Source organism: Oryzias latipes, chromosome 3, assembly GCF_002234675.1.
Source record: "Oryzias latipes chromosome 3, ASM223467v1".
Classification (NCBI taxonomy): Eukaryota; Metazoa; Chordata; class Actinopteri; order Beloniformes; family Adrianichthyidae; genus Oryzias; species Oryzias latipes.
The window spans coordinates 35448748-35467078 of NC_019861.2; positions in this window are offsets into that span (position 1 = coordinate 35448748).

Below are 18331 nucleotides of genomic sequence, written 5' to 3' on the forward strand. Positions count from 1 at the left end.
TGCAGCTCAACACCGCCCCCTAGTGACCCGAGTCCCTCTTTGCCCGTTCTGCCCTTTTCTAAGACAGGGGTTGTCAGTTACAGGACCTCCCACATCTTTTTCTTCTCCTTCTTTCACATCTTCTTTATTGACTAGATTGATTAATCTAATAAGTCTGTTGCTCCTTGAGAGCAACTATTACAGTTTAAACTTGTTAAACATAATGAAGTTTCTAGATTCATATTATTTTGAATTTTAAGTTTGTCACTTTTGGACACGTTTGTGATGCTAAAATTAACGGGCACATTTAAATAAAAGCAGATTCTATAGAACGACGTTCAGATTAATTTGTCGTTGCTTGAATTATTGTTTTTTAAAGTTGAAAAAATGAGCATCAAAACCGTACAAGTGTTGAAGTAAAAGATAAAACTATAAAACCACAATGTGATCATCGGAAGCGTTAAGTCCCGCCATGTTAGAGGACAACCTTTTGTTTGGAGAGTGTTCAGCTGTTGCTTACAAAGGACTTGATTAGGGTATGGCTTCAACAAACCCTCTCAAAAATGAGACGTGCACAAAAATATTTATAATCCACGCAGTCCACATTCCTCAATTCAACATCTTGGTCATCCAGTGTTTCTGCGTTTTCTGTTATTAAAAATTCATTTTTTTGACCTGACGGGCGTTAAATGGACCGCACTAGACTTTGTTACAACTTTCCAAAAATGCTTGTGACCTTTTTACGATTCATCTCCATACAGACATCAGAAGTTGGAGTCTCACAACATTCATCACTGTCATTGTAGGCCATTTCAACACTTTGCTGTTGAGCTTCTGTGTTCTGGAGAGCCACATAAAGGGTTTCCATCCGTCTTTGGACACTCGTCTCTGGGGTGTACGGGGCACGCTAGGTCGTAGAGCGCTCAGTCAACCTGTAGAGTGAAAAAAGTTCATGTTTTCTACGGGCATTATTATGTTATTGTCGTTTCCCCACATTTTTTTCAAGCGTCGTCAGGAAAGTCCTTAGCAACCGTTGCTAGAGTCATTAGGTACGTCGTTTCCCAATGTCGTGTCGTTTGATCTTGTCGTTTGTCAAATTTGGCCAAAGTCACGACATGGGGAGACAACGATAACAAAGACAAATGGAAAGTTTTAAACATAAAGTAAGCGTAAACATTACAAAGCAAATACAAAGTAATAATCAAAGAAGCATGGGAACGCAGACGATTTGCTTAGTAGTACACAGACATGAACCAAACTTGTTCAGTAGACGTCGACAAAAACATATTATTGGCACAAACGGAACCCCATATTTTATCACGTTGATGGCGTGCAAAGGTACGGTAGGTCAAAGAGCGTGTTACTTTGGTTAAAGGGGTTAAAGTAGGTATGTTTTGCAGATTAAAGCAACAATGTAAAATAGTTTAAGTTACACTCTATCCTGCTTATGTCAATTTGATTTATGAGGTTGTGTCTAACCTGTTTTTTGGAAACCTGTTCCTGATTTCACTCTCTGGTACAATATCAATAAAAAAATACCAACGTGCTTGCTAAAATATGTTTTTACCTGTTTTCGAAAAACATTCTCTTGGTATAATGCTACGAGGCCAACGATGCGATAAATCCCCGAACATCGTACAGACTCATCTTATAGGTAAAGTGAATGAACGATTTACTGAAGGTAATCGCAGCAGCTGCCTCTTTCCAGAGCCTTAACCTTCAAACAGCCGCTTGAAGGCATGTATGAAAGTGACACACACACTCACACACTGTGCAGACACACACAAATATATGTAGTGTAATTCGGCTCCAATTGGTGTAAAACAAGCCTGAGCTGAAAGTGACATCTTTCATCGCTGCCTATCAGCACTCACACATGATTTTTATGAAGTGTAATTCCTTCCACCTCCTATTACCCCTGTTGCCTCTCCATCACAGGCACACGGGGGCCGAGCTCTAATCTGAAGTGACAGCACATAGACTTTCACTCACACATTAGAGTGTAGCCTTGGGCGACTCAGCCGGCTCCTTTCAAAACGCTGAACCCAGGTTATTTCTATGGAGGTATTAAAGTAATACTTCAGTTTAAGCCATTATTCCCCTCTTTCTTTCTTTCTTTCTTTTTTTCCGTTTTGGCTGAGAGGAAGAAAGGACACAGAGTTTTAACAGGAGAAATGTACAAACATAAACTCAAGTTTAAGGTCAATCTGCTTGTGTTTAAGGAGCACAAACTGTGCAAAACCTGGAGCCTCAAGGACACCGAATAAAGAATGAATTCACAAACAGTACTAATGAAAAAAAGGTTATATTTACTTCATGTGTCTTTGAACATGGCAGGTGAAAATGTTTGAGAAAATTCTGAATTTGTTGAGGGAACTCCTCAGATGTGGATGTTTCCCCTTTATGTCTAAAAGGATTTTCAATTGTGTAACAAATATCTTCCATTGGACAAGATGCTAAACAAATCAACAGCAAATCAGCAACACACAGCATGGAGAGGTTTAGAAAATGGACAATTGAGGCTTAAGTAGGGGACTGTATGAGTGAGTAGGTGATATCACAGATGATCCCTCCAGTGATACACTCATCTATGTTTTGATCGAGTGGAATCCACTGCTATGACTGAGGGAAAACTGACCAAGACATTTCATTTAAATATCCTCAGTCTGGGTTTTGAACAGGAACATCAATCTACAGGCTAAAGAAAGAGCTTAATTTTTGAAACATTTTTGGTTATTTATAGATTTATTTTTTTGTGGCTAATTACATTTGCACACTTAGGCATTTTTTTTTTGGTCTATAAATCTGATTGTGACTGAATTTAGTTTTAATTTGAAATCCATTCATTGCAGATTGACCCATTTGGGGCAAAACTGCAAAAAGTGTGTTAAAAAGTGTATTTGTCTATTTTCTAATCAAACCAATTACATCTAATAGTATATATAGTGACCAAACAACTTACCGTATACTATATATAAAGCAAAGTTTAAAAAAAGAAGTAAAAATGCACAATTTTACAACAAGACAAAAGGGCAAACCCCTCTTAAATATGATCTGTTAATATGAGTTAAGTTAATTTGATATCAAATTTAGCAAATAACATACATTTTTTGCATTAAATCAAAATGTCATTTATTTAGGTTATAAATAAATACTTTTTCCACCATCAATTCATTTATTTGTCACTAAAAAGTATTATTATGCCCTTCAAGATATAGTTTCTAAGCATGGAGAACACTCAGCATCAGGAAGATCAAAGCCAGCATCCCTGCTTAGATTTCTGCTGCACTACCACAGCTCACCACAGGGTGTCAGCATTGGCTTTCAGTGCAGGGGGAGGGAAACCAGAGCTGAAATTCAAAGGCAACGCAAGGTGATCATTTGAATTGAGGCAAATTGTTCCTCTGTGCTTTGTGGTCATTTTGTTTTCTTAAAATTAATCTCTGTCAGGAAAAATAACTGATGACAGGAAGAGATTAAAAGAGATAAAGTGGTTTGAAATTCAGAGAGGGAAAAAAAATGTGCTAAAACACATAAAGACAGAAAGACAGGATCAAAGGCAGAGAAATGTGGATTCGTTTGATTTTCTCTCTCATTGATGGTGTGGAGAGAGGGCAAAAATATATATATAAATGATATGAGACGGGTGGGGGTATATTGTTTTTGTAGCAAATTGATGCGATCCATCTGAACCATGTGACTCCTGCAGCACACTCCCTGAGTGACCAGCGCCACGCCACACCCAAGGGCAACTGGGATTGCATTTTTGGCCCCCTCCATTTATCCTTCTCTTTGTTTAGGCAATAAGGGACGATGTATGCTTCTATTTTGCCACCGGAGTGAACAAACAAAGCGACAGCCTGTAGTTATATGTACCGCAGTCCCTCTTTCCCTTCAAATATATTCCGGCACGCGCACAAACATGCACAGGGCTGTGGTCACGCGGCCGCGCTGCCCGGGTCATTTTCTCCAGAGTTGCTGCTTTATTGTGCTCGCTGATCCGATTTTCCTCCTCTGGTGTGATTTCTCTTTCTTTTGCCCCGGCCGATCTCACAGCCACGGTTCACCTGGGAAAGAAAAATAGTGTGACCGCTACGGCAACACACCGGCACTAACAACAACAGCAACATGGCATAATAATGCCTTCGCTTGAGGAATGGGAAGCAATGCATCTTCATGATCTATCTGGGCCATATCAAATATATGAATTGTGCTATTATGGAGGAATTGGAGGAGACTGGGGCTGCTGTGGGGGTGGCTGGTGGGAGAAGTGCAGGTGGTTTGCCACAGGCTTTCAAACAAAGACGCCAGGGTTTGAATTAAGAAGTGTTTCAGGGACTGCTTTTTGTGCTGCTTTTGACCGGAATAAAGGAAAAACGTTCACAGAAAACAATAAAAAAACACTTAAATGGAAGGGACGGGAAATTATTTAATTAAAAAACACATCAGACCTTCATGAAACCTATAATATTACAGGTTAAACATGAAATAATGGCAGCTCCTACTTTATTGTGACAGATAGATTTTCTTCCAGGAGCTTTCTTGCTGCCTGTTCCTGGATGGCTACAGCAAACAGCATTGGAAGCAGCCAGTAAGGGACAGTTTGATACTTGTAGCCTAAGTTGCATGGAACCGTCCATGGGTTGTCCGGGTCCGTGGAGAGCCGTTACGGGGAGCGTGGGTGTGTCTTGCAGGGTGTGTCTTGCAGTCCCTTTCAGGCTCGTACGGCCATCTAAAGGGACGTCATGAAAATGAAACGCGTGTTGTAAAGTTATTGTGAAGTATTCATAGGGCACTTATGATGCTGTCACGCCACACTCTAAGCGTTACGAAGGTGCGAGTACTGGCTCCATAGCTAACCATGAGTGAAAGCATTTAATGTTGTTTGAGAGAAGATCGCGGGCGGTGATGAGGGGTACAGCCACTTCCTTTTGTTGTAATGACCTTCAGCCAGTCAATGGATTTCAACAGAAGCTCCGCCCCTAACGGGACCGTTCCCTTTTTTCTAGGAAACTACAATCAACGGGGGCCCATAAATGGTACGATTCAGTCTGTCAGGTGTCGGGGTCGCCCTCGCACACCTGCCTGAGGATTGGGTCACACGCACCCGGTCTACATCTAATCAGACAGTCTTTATCAGTCCATCAGGTCCTCCTCCTCGTCCTCTATTGTCGGTTCGTCTGCTTCTCTATCGAAGATTCCACCAATCTCTGTTGGTTGAAGCTAGGCAAAGCCAAGCTAAGACACTTCAAGCCAAGCCAAGCCAAGCCCCATTAAGGCAAGTCACTTGAAGCCAAGCCACGTCAGATCCTCCTGGAACATTACCTCTACGCCATCAAAGAACGACTCTGGATCTACTGCCCATCTGCCAGTTGCCTCTTTACCCGATCTGCCATCCACATTTCTACGTTCAATAAACTGTACTACTTCTAACCTAATCCCTGTCTGCTTTTGGGTCCAGGTTATTCAAAACCAGACACTGGCTTAATGGGTCTGAACTGGACCATAGCGCTCAGTGGAAACAAGGCTTTAGGGTTGACTCCTGCAAGTCCAGTCATCCTGGAAAAGTAGCTGAAGAAAGTGGATGGATGGATGGATGGATGGATGGATGGATGGATGGATGGATGGATGGATGGATGGATGGATGGATGGATGGATGGATGGATGGATGGATGGATGGATGGATGGATGGATGGATGGATGGATGGATAGATGGATGGATGGATGGATGGATGGATGGATGGATGGATGGATGGATGGATGGATGGATTGTTGAATCGATGGTTGAATCAATGGATGGATGGATGGATGGATGATTGGAGACTACTATCTGAGGAAGAAACCTGTTCTGAAAAACTACCATGTTTCTTGTTCAGATTTAGGTTGATTTTAAATCAGAGTTTTAGGATGATGGGTGGATTGGTTCTTAACTGTGACTCGCGCAAACAAAAGTGGAAAGAGTTTGATACCAGTTCAAGTCAAACATCCCATCTGAAACCAATTTTAGAGGAATTCTGACTTTAATCGACATTAAACATATTTGCTATTGCAGCATCAAAAAAAGAACATTTTCAATGTTTTAAATTCAGTCCACAAGTAAATGAACCAAACAGGAATTTGTCAAATTTCTTCCAAAGATGCATTTTTAAAAAAAAGAGGCCTGTTTAAAATGATTGAGCAAAGGATTTTCATCCAGGCGTGAAAAGTTTGATCAGTTCAAAGAAACAAAGATTGTTAGATTGTTACAGGAACAAAGACTGAAACGCTCAAATACTTTTAAAACAATTCAAATGATTTAGACATTTAGAGACAATGAATTGGCCTTTTGGTAGTAAGATACAACAAAATTTTAAAAGCTTTTTCTTTTCTTGACAACCGTGAAAGTAAAGTCTTGTCTCCAGTAGGTGATGCTACCCAACCAGTCTGGATGGGCAGAACCTTTTTCAGAAAGATGTAAAGGTTTCAAACAACAAAAGCAGAACACTCTGCAGCAGAATGCTAGAAACGTGGAGCCTGTTTTCTTTCAACCGCGGAAATTAATTACTTATTGATCACGAAAGCCAGTGAATAAAAATAAAGTGAATTAATAAAAAGCTGAATAGATGCGAGCCGCTGAAGTCACTTCTGCAAATATCACGCATGGCGGATTCCATTTCTTTAACATTTCATCGTAACAAAACAAGGCGGGTGTTCGTCAGAAAGAATATGAGGAAAAAAAAAACCCTCTGGAGGTTTGCTTTAAATGTTAAAATGTTGAGATCAAACTAACCTTTTTGTTCTGCATTTGCTGCAGGTATAATCATGACTCAAAGGAGAGTTTTCTCCTAAAAGCCGATTCAATTATCAATTATACATACAATGTCATTTTAGTGCCAGCTGTACAAACATGTCACATTATGACCCATATGAATATCAAATCAGACCCATATTTCTCAGATTTGTTTGGGTTTCGTCCAAAAAAATATGAATCAGTTCATGCTGTCTTAAAATAACTGTTTGAAGCTTCAATAAGGAAGATGTACCTCACGTTAGCCTTCACTCAAAAGCAATAGCTACATTTCTCGCCCTGTCTTCTCAGCCAATCATAATCAAGTTCCTGTTCCTGCTTTTATCCCTTGTGTTATCCTATGACCCCCCCCTTCCATTGAGGTGTTCTCCCTACCATGACAAAGGTGCATAAAGGTGGAAAGATTTCATGTAATCCATGGACACCAGTGAAGATCACAAATCATTGAAGAAAAAAGGTTCAGAGCTCTGTCTAGTGGGTCTAGATGAACCAACTCCCAATGTTAACGTGCCTAGGATAGCACAAGGGTTAAATTCATGGACCAGCTTTCAACCAACTCCGGGGTTTATCCATCAATGGTTCCAGCCTATCCCACCAGAATAAAGGCGTCTTTGGCCCAGAGCCCAAGAGCCAAATGACTGTGAAATTATTTCATGCAGTTTTTTTGGATCACAAATAAATCTTTATTAAGATAGAGAGAGAGAGAGAGAAATAGAAATAGGGAGAGAGAGAGAGAGAGAGAGAGAGAGATAGATAGATAGATAGATAGATAGATAGATAGATAGATAGATAGATAGATAGATAGATAGATAGATAGATAGATAGATAGATAGATAGATAGATAGATAGATAGATAGATAGATAGATAGATAGATAGATAGATAGATAGATAGATAGATAGATAGATTGGGTTTCCAGGGACATACTGCAGTTTCTGCAATGTGGCAGGGGGCTATTGGAAATTTGTCAGTTTGGGTGGGACCGCAGGGCAGCAACCCCGGCCCCCTTTCCTGTCACCCATAATAGCAAGCTCTCTGTTTCCACTGTTTCAAACAGTTCCGGTGGAACAAAAGACAGAAAGCAATATTCAGATAGATCCAGATTCCAGCTCAGACGAGGAAAAAAAAGGCGTACGTGGATCTATTTGTCTGACAGTGGATGCCGTCACAATCTGTTATGATCTTTTTCAAACAATGTTTTTTCATTTGCTCCTGATTCACAACAATTTCAATATATAAAATACTCAGAGAGGCAATTTTGTGCTTTTTTTTTTTTAAATGTGTCTTCCGTCATCAGAACAAACATGTTAAAAACACTAAAATCCCATTGTTATTGGAATGGGACTTTGAAACGGAAATAAAAATTCCTATTTGTTTCTTTTTTTTCCTTTTTTTAAATTTTATATCAGATGGTTTTATTACTCCATCAGAGTGCTTTCTTGAAGACTTTCAAGAAAACACTTTCACTATTTTAAGTTCAGAAGAGAAACTCTGGGGAGCCGTGTGCAACCTGGAGCCTCCTGAGAACTTGGTTAAACCATCTCATTAGGTTCCCTGGTTAAAGGATGGTCTGCTAATAAACAATTATTTATAACAAATTATTGCCTAATGCATCAAATTAACAACATGCAGCAAGTGAGATTTATTCGCAGCGCCGAGCACGTTTATTACTTTTACTTAAGGTATTCAGCGGTGCACATTTGGAGTAAAACACTCCTTCTTTATAGATGGTGCTTCGCAGCAGAATATGTCAGATTAACAGTTTGAAGTGCGCTTTTCTTTGCTTGATTTATGGACACCATAAAGTCATATTTATTGGGCTGGTGCAAATAATCAACGGTGGAGTTTTAAGTGCAGAATTTACCTAATGTACAAAAAGACCGGATGGAAATATTATCTCATAAAGCCGGGAGTTATCTCTAAAGTCAAGGAGTCAAAATATTTACATGGATAAATCTGTCCCTAACTGCGGGCTGCAAGCGGAGCTTTTGTTGCAGCAGGAGGGAGATGAATGTTGGTGCGGGACACCCGCCGTTGTCTTTCACATCTCTAATTATCATTTTACCCTCCAGTGTGGAGAGTTCAGGACAAAGAGGAAAAAAGTTTCCCAAATACATAAAAACAAAAAAACATTCACCCAAATGGGTCAAACTCAGCAAACGGCTGAACTCAGTCAGACTGATTCCCTTAGATATTCATAGTAATCTTAAAACTCCTGCTTGTTGGATAATAAGACACTTTATCATCACCAGCTCTGACAAGGTACATTAGTCTTGACCTGCTGCAGGGGGGAAAAAGATACGGATGCAGTTTGATCACCATAACAACCGCTTTATTGATTATAGGCGCTGTTTCAGGTGAAGACGGAGGGACGGGAGGTGAGGACAGTTGTGTGTTTGGATGTTTGCAGCCTTTGTGCGTCTGTGTGAGTCAGGGCCCTCTCTCTCCGGTCCGACAGGGGCGCTCAGAAGAAGATAAATGTCTGCTTTCCAGAAATCCAATAGACTTTTAACTCCTGCATGTCCGAGCAGACAAACTTTTAAGAGAAACTTTGGAAATAATGTGTTTTTTTTCCCCTTTTAACAAATAACTACACATAAACGAACTGGACCACGTTGCCTCCATCCTTTACAACAAAAAAAACTTTAATTTTTGAGAGGGTTTTTAAAATGAGAAAAGAATGAATTAAGATAGAATGACAATTAAAAGATCTGCTTAAGCTGAAGAAAGACTTCTTTATTCACAAAAGGAATTTATTCCAAATATAAAAATTCTTCTAAAGGTCTTCACATGGTGTGAGTTGTCTTTGGTTGGCATTTTGGCGAGAATGGGTTCAGATTTTGGGATGATGAGTATTCCTGAGCCCATTTAGCACAACAACAAACATCCAAGAAAAGTCTTTGGGATTTCTGCTGAAGTATGGAAGTTCTATTCACCAATAATTCAAAGTAATAAGCAATTCTCCACTGACAATTCCATTTGGAATTTCCATGGCTGGATTGCATAATGATTTCTAAATTGCAAAATGCATTTTCATTTGAATTATTGTATCAAAAAAAAAACATGAGAATATACAGTGCAACTGATTTTGTTCTGAATGAAGATTAAAATGTAAAAAATGTCAGGTTGAATTGTAATTTTTCAAGTTAATTGCAAAATACATTTTTTAATTGCATGATTTAATTGCAATTTGAATTGTCAATTGGCAAATGAAAATTACTTTGAGTTATGGTTAAGAAAAACAACCTAATATTATCCTGAAGATCAGTCCACGTTGGCCGTGTCGACTTGTGTTGACTCGCGTCCACATTCGATTAAAAAGTTTGCGTTAACGCATGTAAACCCACATTTCGGGCTTCCATGTTCAGAGCACTCGCTATGCAAGTTTTTAAGTCTGGTCTACATACAAAACCGGTGTTCATTGATCGTGCGCCGGAACGTTTTGACAGCTAAGTCACGAAAATGCTGAACTTTGACCAATCCGGGACTCAGGTTTGGTGGGGATGTGCGGGTAGCTTTCTTTTTTAAAACATGGAAGTGCCAACCATTGTAAACATGATCACGAAGGAGAATATAATAATTGTGGTTTGTGTCGGAATTCAATGACACCAGGTCTTTCATTTCTGAGATAAGCAGTTTATTGTCATATGCACAGCTTTTTCACTGTTAGAATAGATCTGTGAAAGAAAAAGCCTGAAGCGAGATTTGTGGGATTTGCAGCGCTTTGACTTTTCACACCGAGCTTCTACCAATTGTAGGCGGCAGACAAACGCCAGTAAACAGTAAAAAAATAAAATCGGGAAAAGTTCCTCCTTGTCGCTTTCTGCTTGTTTGGTGTGTGAACACAACCGCCTGAATGAAACCACAAAGTAACCATGAAACCAGGTTCTTGTTTGTGCAACACAAACCTCGTGCAAACTAAGCTTCACACCGGGCTCAGAAAGATGCGTTCTAGCGTCCACCTCCAATGAACCATCACACACGCATTGTGTTCATGCATTGCTACACAAGTTTTTTTTTGGTCCATTTTTGGGCTACACATACAAAATGCACATCCGTTGAAGCAGGTTGAAAGTTAAACCAGTTGAACTTTGACCAATCAGGGTTTCGGATTTGGTGGTGTCGTAAGGATGGGGACCTTTTCTATACAAATTATGAATAGAGCTGTGAAAGAAAACACCTTTTTCAACTTTAGGTATATGTGTGAGTATCAGGTAGTGACAGTCCAGTGTGAACACCATATGGTAAAAGCGCAATGTCCATTTAATGTGTTCTTGAATGCGCATCACACGCCCAGTGTGGTTGTAGTATCAGACATTGCATTTAGAGTTCACCATCACAAAATTTCAGCTAGTTGCTAAATGTTATCCCAGCTTTTTTTTGTGTTGTTCCAATATTACTCTGACTTTTTTGAAAATTGTTTTCAGTTTGAACATTTATTAGTAAAGTTTTCTAAATTCTAATGTAAAAAAGTTGTCTTTCACTCTAAAAAAAGTATTTGGGCAGTAGTTGGACAGATGAACTTTTTCACATTGGTTTTAGTTAATTATTTAGTTTTCTGAAATTAAATTTTTTTTATAGTTCTTTCAACTTAAAAATAACACATAGTTGTCTCACATAGTTATTTTACTTTCAATCAACTTAATTCAATTAAGTTGGTGTAACTTTGGTGTGAAGCTGTCAATGCGTCATGATGTTATAACGTAAGGCAGCACAAGGAATTGTGGGATACCCTTTTCTTTGCCTGTCTGGGCAAATTGGGGTTTAAGTGTGAGTTTTTGTCCATGTGTTTTGTTGTATAGCTGTTTTAATCTGTTTTAACTAGTTATTTAACCTGTTTATATATATATAAATAGAGAGAGAGAGTGGGAGCAGATGATGATCAACCCCCTTGTGCGGAGAGATGCCAAATGTCCCATTATCAAAGACAGAACTCATGACATTTGAGCTCCTAGCTTGTAGTGCAAAACCTTGCTGGATCATATATGTTTATGATATGAAAATTTCACTTTTGACCTAAACTTTAACGTATGTAAAATCATAGTGAAAAAAGTACATAAATAAAAACCGATGACAGAAGTACATTGTATTGAGTTGGCTAAATGTATGATATTAAGTTAGATAAATGTGTTCATTTGAGTTTTAATAAACAAAAAAATGTAAGTTAGATCAACATAATAATATTAAGTTGGGTAGACGTAAAAAAATAAGTTGAATAAACTTAATTTAATCATGTCTTACCAAGTGATTCATTTAAGTTGGATCAACTTTTGTCTTTTTAGAGTGTATGTGATGTGAAAGTAATTTATTTATCATTCTATTTAAGTTGAAAAGAAAACAACCTTTTAGGACTTTTGTTGGGTTAATCTCTTCACACTGAGCCGTAATACTCCTAAATCACACGTTTTGAATATGAATTTAATGATTGTATATTTCTATGACTTTTTCAAGAGTCAAACAGACCAGACAAAAATCCTGAAAAGCAGGAGATCATCAGGTGGTGGATCAGGACAACCTGATTATAAATTGAACAGGAAAAACAAAGAAGATTTTAATCTGCAAACGGAAAAGACAAAAGTTAGAATCTCTCAGTAAACACCAGAAAACTCCAAAGTAAATAGCAAGAAGCAGCTGTAGTGATTCACAGAGTAAATCTGAATATAGGGTCATTTTTAACCAAAAGAATCAAAAGTTTAAGGTTGGAAAGAAACAAGTAAATGTCCAGCATTTTTTTAAAAATCTGAGGCAACATCAATGACTAGAGGTACAGCATGGACTCCAACCAGCAATCAATGCAAGAACTAAATGTAAGTTGTATTATTTATTATGCACAAAAGTAACTGCCTCCGCGTCAGCAGCTGCAGGCAGTTCGAGTATTTCTTTGTGCGGCTTGGTGGCGGCACATTTCTGAAGCTCGCCCAAACACCCCAGCCGGGGCCACGACCTAATAGGATAATGAATTCAGTGTGTCGCACCAGGAGGAATAGTGTGTGTTTGTGTGTCCGGGGCAGCAGTGGGGGTTAATACAACATGATAAATATTTGATTTCTGCTGGGGCCAGTCCCCACCTACAGAATGGGAAATGGCTGTAATGCGATTCAGAGCAGATAGTCCTTTGGGAGAGCCTTCGTATGTTTTACTTGTTACGTTTCTGTATGTGTGTGTGTAAGTGTGTGTTGACGGACCCTGAGACTGCAAGTATATGGCCTGGGGAAATAAAAGAACAAATCAGCTTACAAATCACCGCGGTATACCACGGCGAGCAATGGCCCCTGTCCGGCTATCACCACCAATGACCCCCCCAGCAGAACAATCAAGTTGACGGGGGCTCTGGCGTGACTTTGTGTCCGGGTTACCCGAACAGAGCTCCATGTAGCTGTGTTGGATGGACAGGCGGCGGTCAACTACAGTATCTTTGTTTCCGTTCATCTTGAATTCCACTTTAAACTATGTAAGAAAATAAAAATTGACACGCGTGTTTGCTCTTACAAAAAAAAGATCACGCACACAAAAGTGAGAAAAAAAATGGGGTAAACAGTGGAAAATGTGACATTTATAGCTTTGAGAAATGATCGCATCTTTGAATATTTGCAGATCATATTATTATATTCCGGTTTCTTGCTCTTCTTGTTTGACGCCTTGAGATAACACCACTTGTAAACAAGTGTCTTTGTCAACAGAGTCTATGAAGTTGAATTAGTTCTGGTATGAATTAGTCACAAATGTGACAGCCCTTGATTATGTCGAAATGTGGTCACAGGGTCCAAAGGTGGGTTACACAAAATATCAAGGTCATGGTCCGCTTGGTGTACTGGAGGGGTGAAAAAGGTTCATGTAATTGCACTGTTAGGGTTAGGGTTACGGTTAAAGGTTATGGTAGGGCAGCTGCGAGCGACAGGTTGTAGCAAAAACATGTAAAATATGTAGGGGTGAGTAAGGGGGAAGTAGGTAAAACGCAGGTAGGTCGTACAGATTTTTCCCTTTTATCCAACCCCCCACAAATCTTTATTGATAACTAGAGTGTGGCTTAACAAAAACTTGACAATACACTTACCACATGCGTGACAATTGAAAGAGGAATATTCATGATGTCCCCTTGAGTTGTCCCTTAACACCAGAGCTTTAACGCCAGTGTTAATGTCCCTTAAAATGAAAAAAAAGTAAGTTGCTTTTTGCTTTTCTCTGTGTCCGAATCTGTTTGAACTAGAAATTGCAAAAACAGTCAAAGCATTCTGTTTAACGTTAAATGTTGCATAGTTCTTTTGTACCTTCCTTGAAGGCCCAAAGCGCTTTACAATCACCCACAAACATACATGCACACACTGATCATGTCTCTGCTGCCGAACACTGGCGCCAACCGGTAGCCACCAGGAGCAACGTGGGATTAAGGGTCTTGCCCAAGGACACTTGGGAACAGAACCTACGGTTTTCCAATCAGAGACTACTCTACCTAAACACCATTGTTGCCTAAACATAGTAACTCAAAGAATGTGCGTTGTTTTGGTGTTGCTGGTGACAGCTCCGATGTTGAAGAGTTAAGATACAGCCGGACATCCCAAAAACCCCCTAGAACTCGTACGGATCACCATTGACTACTAGACTACTAGACCTTTATGCTTCTGCAGACCTGAAATGCAGAGGGTCATACCATCCGGCATAGGGAGTCGTGCAGGGCTCACCGCTGCCGTTATTAACCTCTTTTGGTTTCTCCTGTATATTCCAGATTTGTAGCAATCCATCCCTCTCTGTATTTGCTTTGTTGGCGAAACTGAATGAGTGATCAGAAAAGTAAAAATAAATAAATATTGGTTTTGGTACTTTCCTGTAATGTCACTAAAAATGATTATTTCAAAGGGAATCTTGTGATTTGGGAGCTAAAAAACTGTTTTTTCTTCTATAATGTTCTTTGATGCATCAGGAAAGTCTTACCACAGTGTTCTCAACTCGTTGATCTTCAGAAAGGCGTAAAGAAATGATTTCACACAAAAACGCCCAAAACCCACAAACACACAATCATGTTGTGAAAGGAGAAGGAGGAAAAAAAGAGCTAAACTCAATCCTACAGAGAAGGAGCAGTCTGTCTGATATATTTATAGACAAGTGTGCTGCACAGCCGAGAAGCATTTCTTCCTCAAGTGGGGGAAATATGGTTTTGGTGATATTGGGTGGCACTGGAGTGAGAGTAATGATTGATTATAGCCAGACAGAACTACTGTTGCTAATTTAATCAGGGCTGAAAAATGACAAGAACAGCTCAGCAACAAACACACCAACATGCACAAACTCAAACTCGGGGCCCACATGGTTCTCTTTTCTTCTGTGCTGTGCAATTGTCAGAGCAAATTAATGAAATTAACATGGCCCTGGGCAGAAAGTGAAGAGTTTGTCAGCCAGCAATTCTGTTATCTAGACATGAAAAAAAAAAACTCCACGAAATCCCATTTCTTCAGCTTGGACTATTTTTTATTTGGGCTTTCAGAGAAGTGACCCCTCTCTCATGTGAGTGTTGTCATGGTGTCTGTCCTGGTTTGGGCTTAAACAGAGACGTTGGCATCAGCCCCCATGAAAACACTCCTAATGTGTCCTAATGAGTCAGACATGCTGACGTACATGCACGGCCGTTCGGTTTCATGTCTAGACGCGCCGCAAAAACAAAAGGAAGAGAAGGTGAAAACTTTGCATCACAGACTTGAGTGCATGTGCAGTCCACGGTTTGAAGCTCAACTGTCTCCAGAATGACACCTTACATGTAGCAATAAAACATTATATAGCCCTTGTAATCTTCTTAAGGTAGGATATCACCTTTGCAGATTATTTAACCCTTTAACACCTGAGCTTAAGCTCCTGTGTTTGTGTTTTTGAACAACTATTCAACTGTTTCTGCAATAAACGTAAATCCAATAAATTCTTAAGCAGAGAAATCCAACATTTTACAGTGTAGAGCTCAAAGAATCAAAGTAAACCAGCTAAATATTTTTTTCTTACTCTTTTTTAACGTAAATTCTTGCGTATTGGTGCTAAGCTGCTATTTTCTGTCACATTGTGTTGAAATTACATAAATTGTGTAAATGGTCAAAGAGTTAGGGTACTTCAAAGAGTGTGTTATCATGCTGTTACTGGTGACCAAGTGTTATTGGGTTGAATTCCCATGGCTGCCATGTAAAGAGCTAGCCGGAATTCAGTGGTGGTGTGAGGATCACTGTCTTGCCCAAGGACACATTGACACCTTCGGCGTTGAAAGGGAATGGGTCATTTTTAATCAGGCTTGAAGCCTCCCAACCCTCAAATAATGTGACATAGATCAAGGATTCCTGTTGCTATTCATCAAATGCAAATCATCATCTTTCCACCACTGAGCTTTTCTGCTGAAGTTTGTAAAGCAGGAAAAGGTTGAAAGACAGAAAGTTTTCTGATCCTGTTTTAGCTGCAATTTCGGTGCAATTCCATCCATCCATCCATCCATCCATCCATCCATCCATCCATCCATCCATCCATCCATCCATCCATCCATCCATCCATCCATCCATCCATCCATCCATCCATTCATCCATCCATCCATCCATCCATCCATCCATCCATCCATCCCTCCATCCATTTTCTGAACCTGATGTTTCCCTTGTGGGGTAATGGGGTTGCTGGAGCCTATCCCATCCATCATTGGGCTTTCTCAAACAGAAGATTTTCTGCTGGAAAAACGCTGCTCAGATACAAAGTCACCAACAGAACAGGCGTAAAAACCCAGTATTTACAAAGTGTATTCAATAGGATTTTTTTCCATAATCCATAGAAAAACAAACACACCCACAGAAGCACATACTTAACCTCCCATGGTTTTATTGGTTTTGTTTAACCACCAATTTTTACACAAATAGATAAACAATGGTTATATGAAACTAAATCTCTTTGAACATCCTCATCAGTCCTCACAGATGTGTGTTCAGTGGTACTCTCAGCCTTGACCCCACGGTGTAACTGCAGTGCAACACTTGCACCAAATATTTGCTTCGACTGTCATAACTGTCCTTATAAATGTCAAATACCAACATTTACAAGGTGACTCCCAGTAAATCGGTTCCTCCACTCCTCAGTTTCCAGGTGAAATATGATGCGTTTGTGGGCTAAACCTGCGCTCTGACGACTTGAGCGCATCCGGCAGAAGCCGTCCTTCCCTCCCGCCTGCTGTCTGTGATGTTGGCAGTGACCCAGACATGCAGAGCTGACCCTATTAGCGTTCCTCAAGACGTGTTTAAGACTGCTAAACATGGCAGTAAACACTCCATTAGGCTTCAGATAAAAAAAAAAAACTTCCATACCTCTGCAGTTCTTCCTTCCTTATTAACCAGCCTGGTGTGAGTGTTACTATATATTCCCTGGTGCTGCACTGAAATCATCAGACTATTTCATCCTGGCGGTGCGGCCCATCCTGGTCAGACCAATTTGTCTTTGCAGCAAACTGTGATTTACTATAAGCAATAACGTCCTCAGATGGACCGTGTTGCTGCTTTTCAGCCGGTCAGTGGAGAAATGTGAAATATGCATTTGATTTGAAGGTGTAGCGAGAGTGGGGATGAGGTCACAGGTGTGCAGGTCGCAGACCCCGGCTTTTATGTGGTAGACTGGCTGACAGTCCCTGAGTGAATGTCCCAATAAGCCTTTATGATGGGGTGCTGCTGTGATTTCCTGTTTTATTTCCTGCAGGTGATGTCAATGGTGATGTCAAAATCTACAAATAGAAATGCTTAAGCAGAACCAGGAGAAGCTTCTACATTTCCTACAGTCCTCACTGCTGATCAGTTACTTGTAGAAGTGAATTAAGAAAAAAGGTTCAAATGGGAATCAGAAACAAAAACTCTGATCTAGTTGTGAGGTTTCGCTAATCCAGCAGGTCTGAAATCAGCTGGTAGAACCGAGTCGGAACCAAACGGGGTGAGAATACTTTTAGCTCCCTGATGAACTCTTTTTAAAAAAATTTTTATTAGGTCCTATATTTTCAAATATTCAGTTATTTCTTTTATATTGTTTAATTTCTTTATTCTGCAGCTCACTAATGACAGGCATTTCAGTAAAATTTGCTTCACAAAAAGATGGTTTGCGTAAGAAAAACACATTTTTTAAATATGAAATGTTTTTTTCTTGCTGACCTTTTTTACTGATTGCTAAATTGAGTAATGCGTGATTGATTTAGCTTAAATCTGACAAAGCATGATTAGTTTGAGATCCTTCAGCTCACCGTTTGCAGATTTCGTTTTAAGAGAATAGACTCTACAGATATGCTAATAAGGCAGATCTGAATGTCAGCCAGGTAGTAATACAGACAAATTAGCCTGATCCGAGACCGTGTGGAGACCCGGTTTTCCTGCTAATTAGAGTCGGGGTATTGCTGACTGGAACAGGCAGAGGAGAGATGAGACCAGAGAGCTCCTTTCAAGGTTTTACTGTAATAATAATCACTAATTTGTGATCAGGAAGGCAGATGATTCAGAAAGGCCGGCTGGGGTCTTTGTTTAATTGAGGAGTGGTAAAAATGTGACTTTATTTACCACGAAAGAAGACGACGTCTGATGAA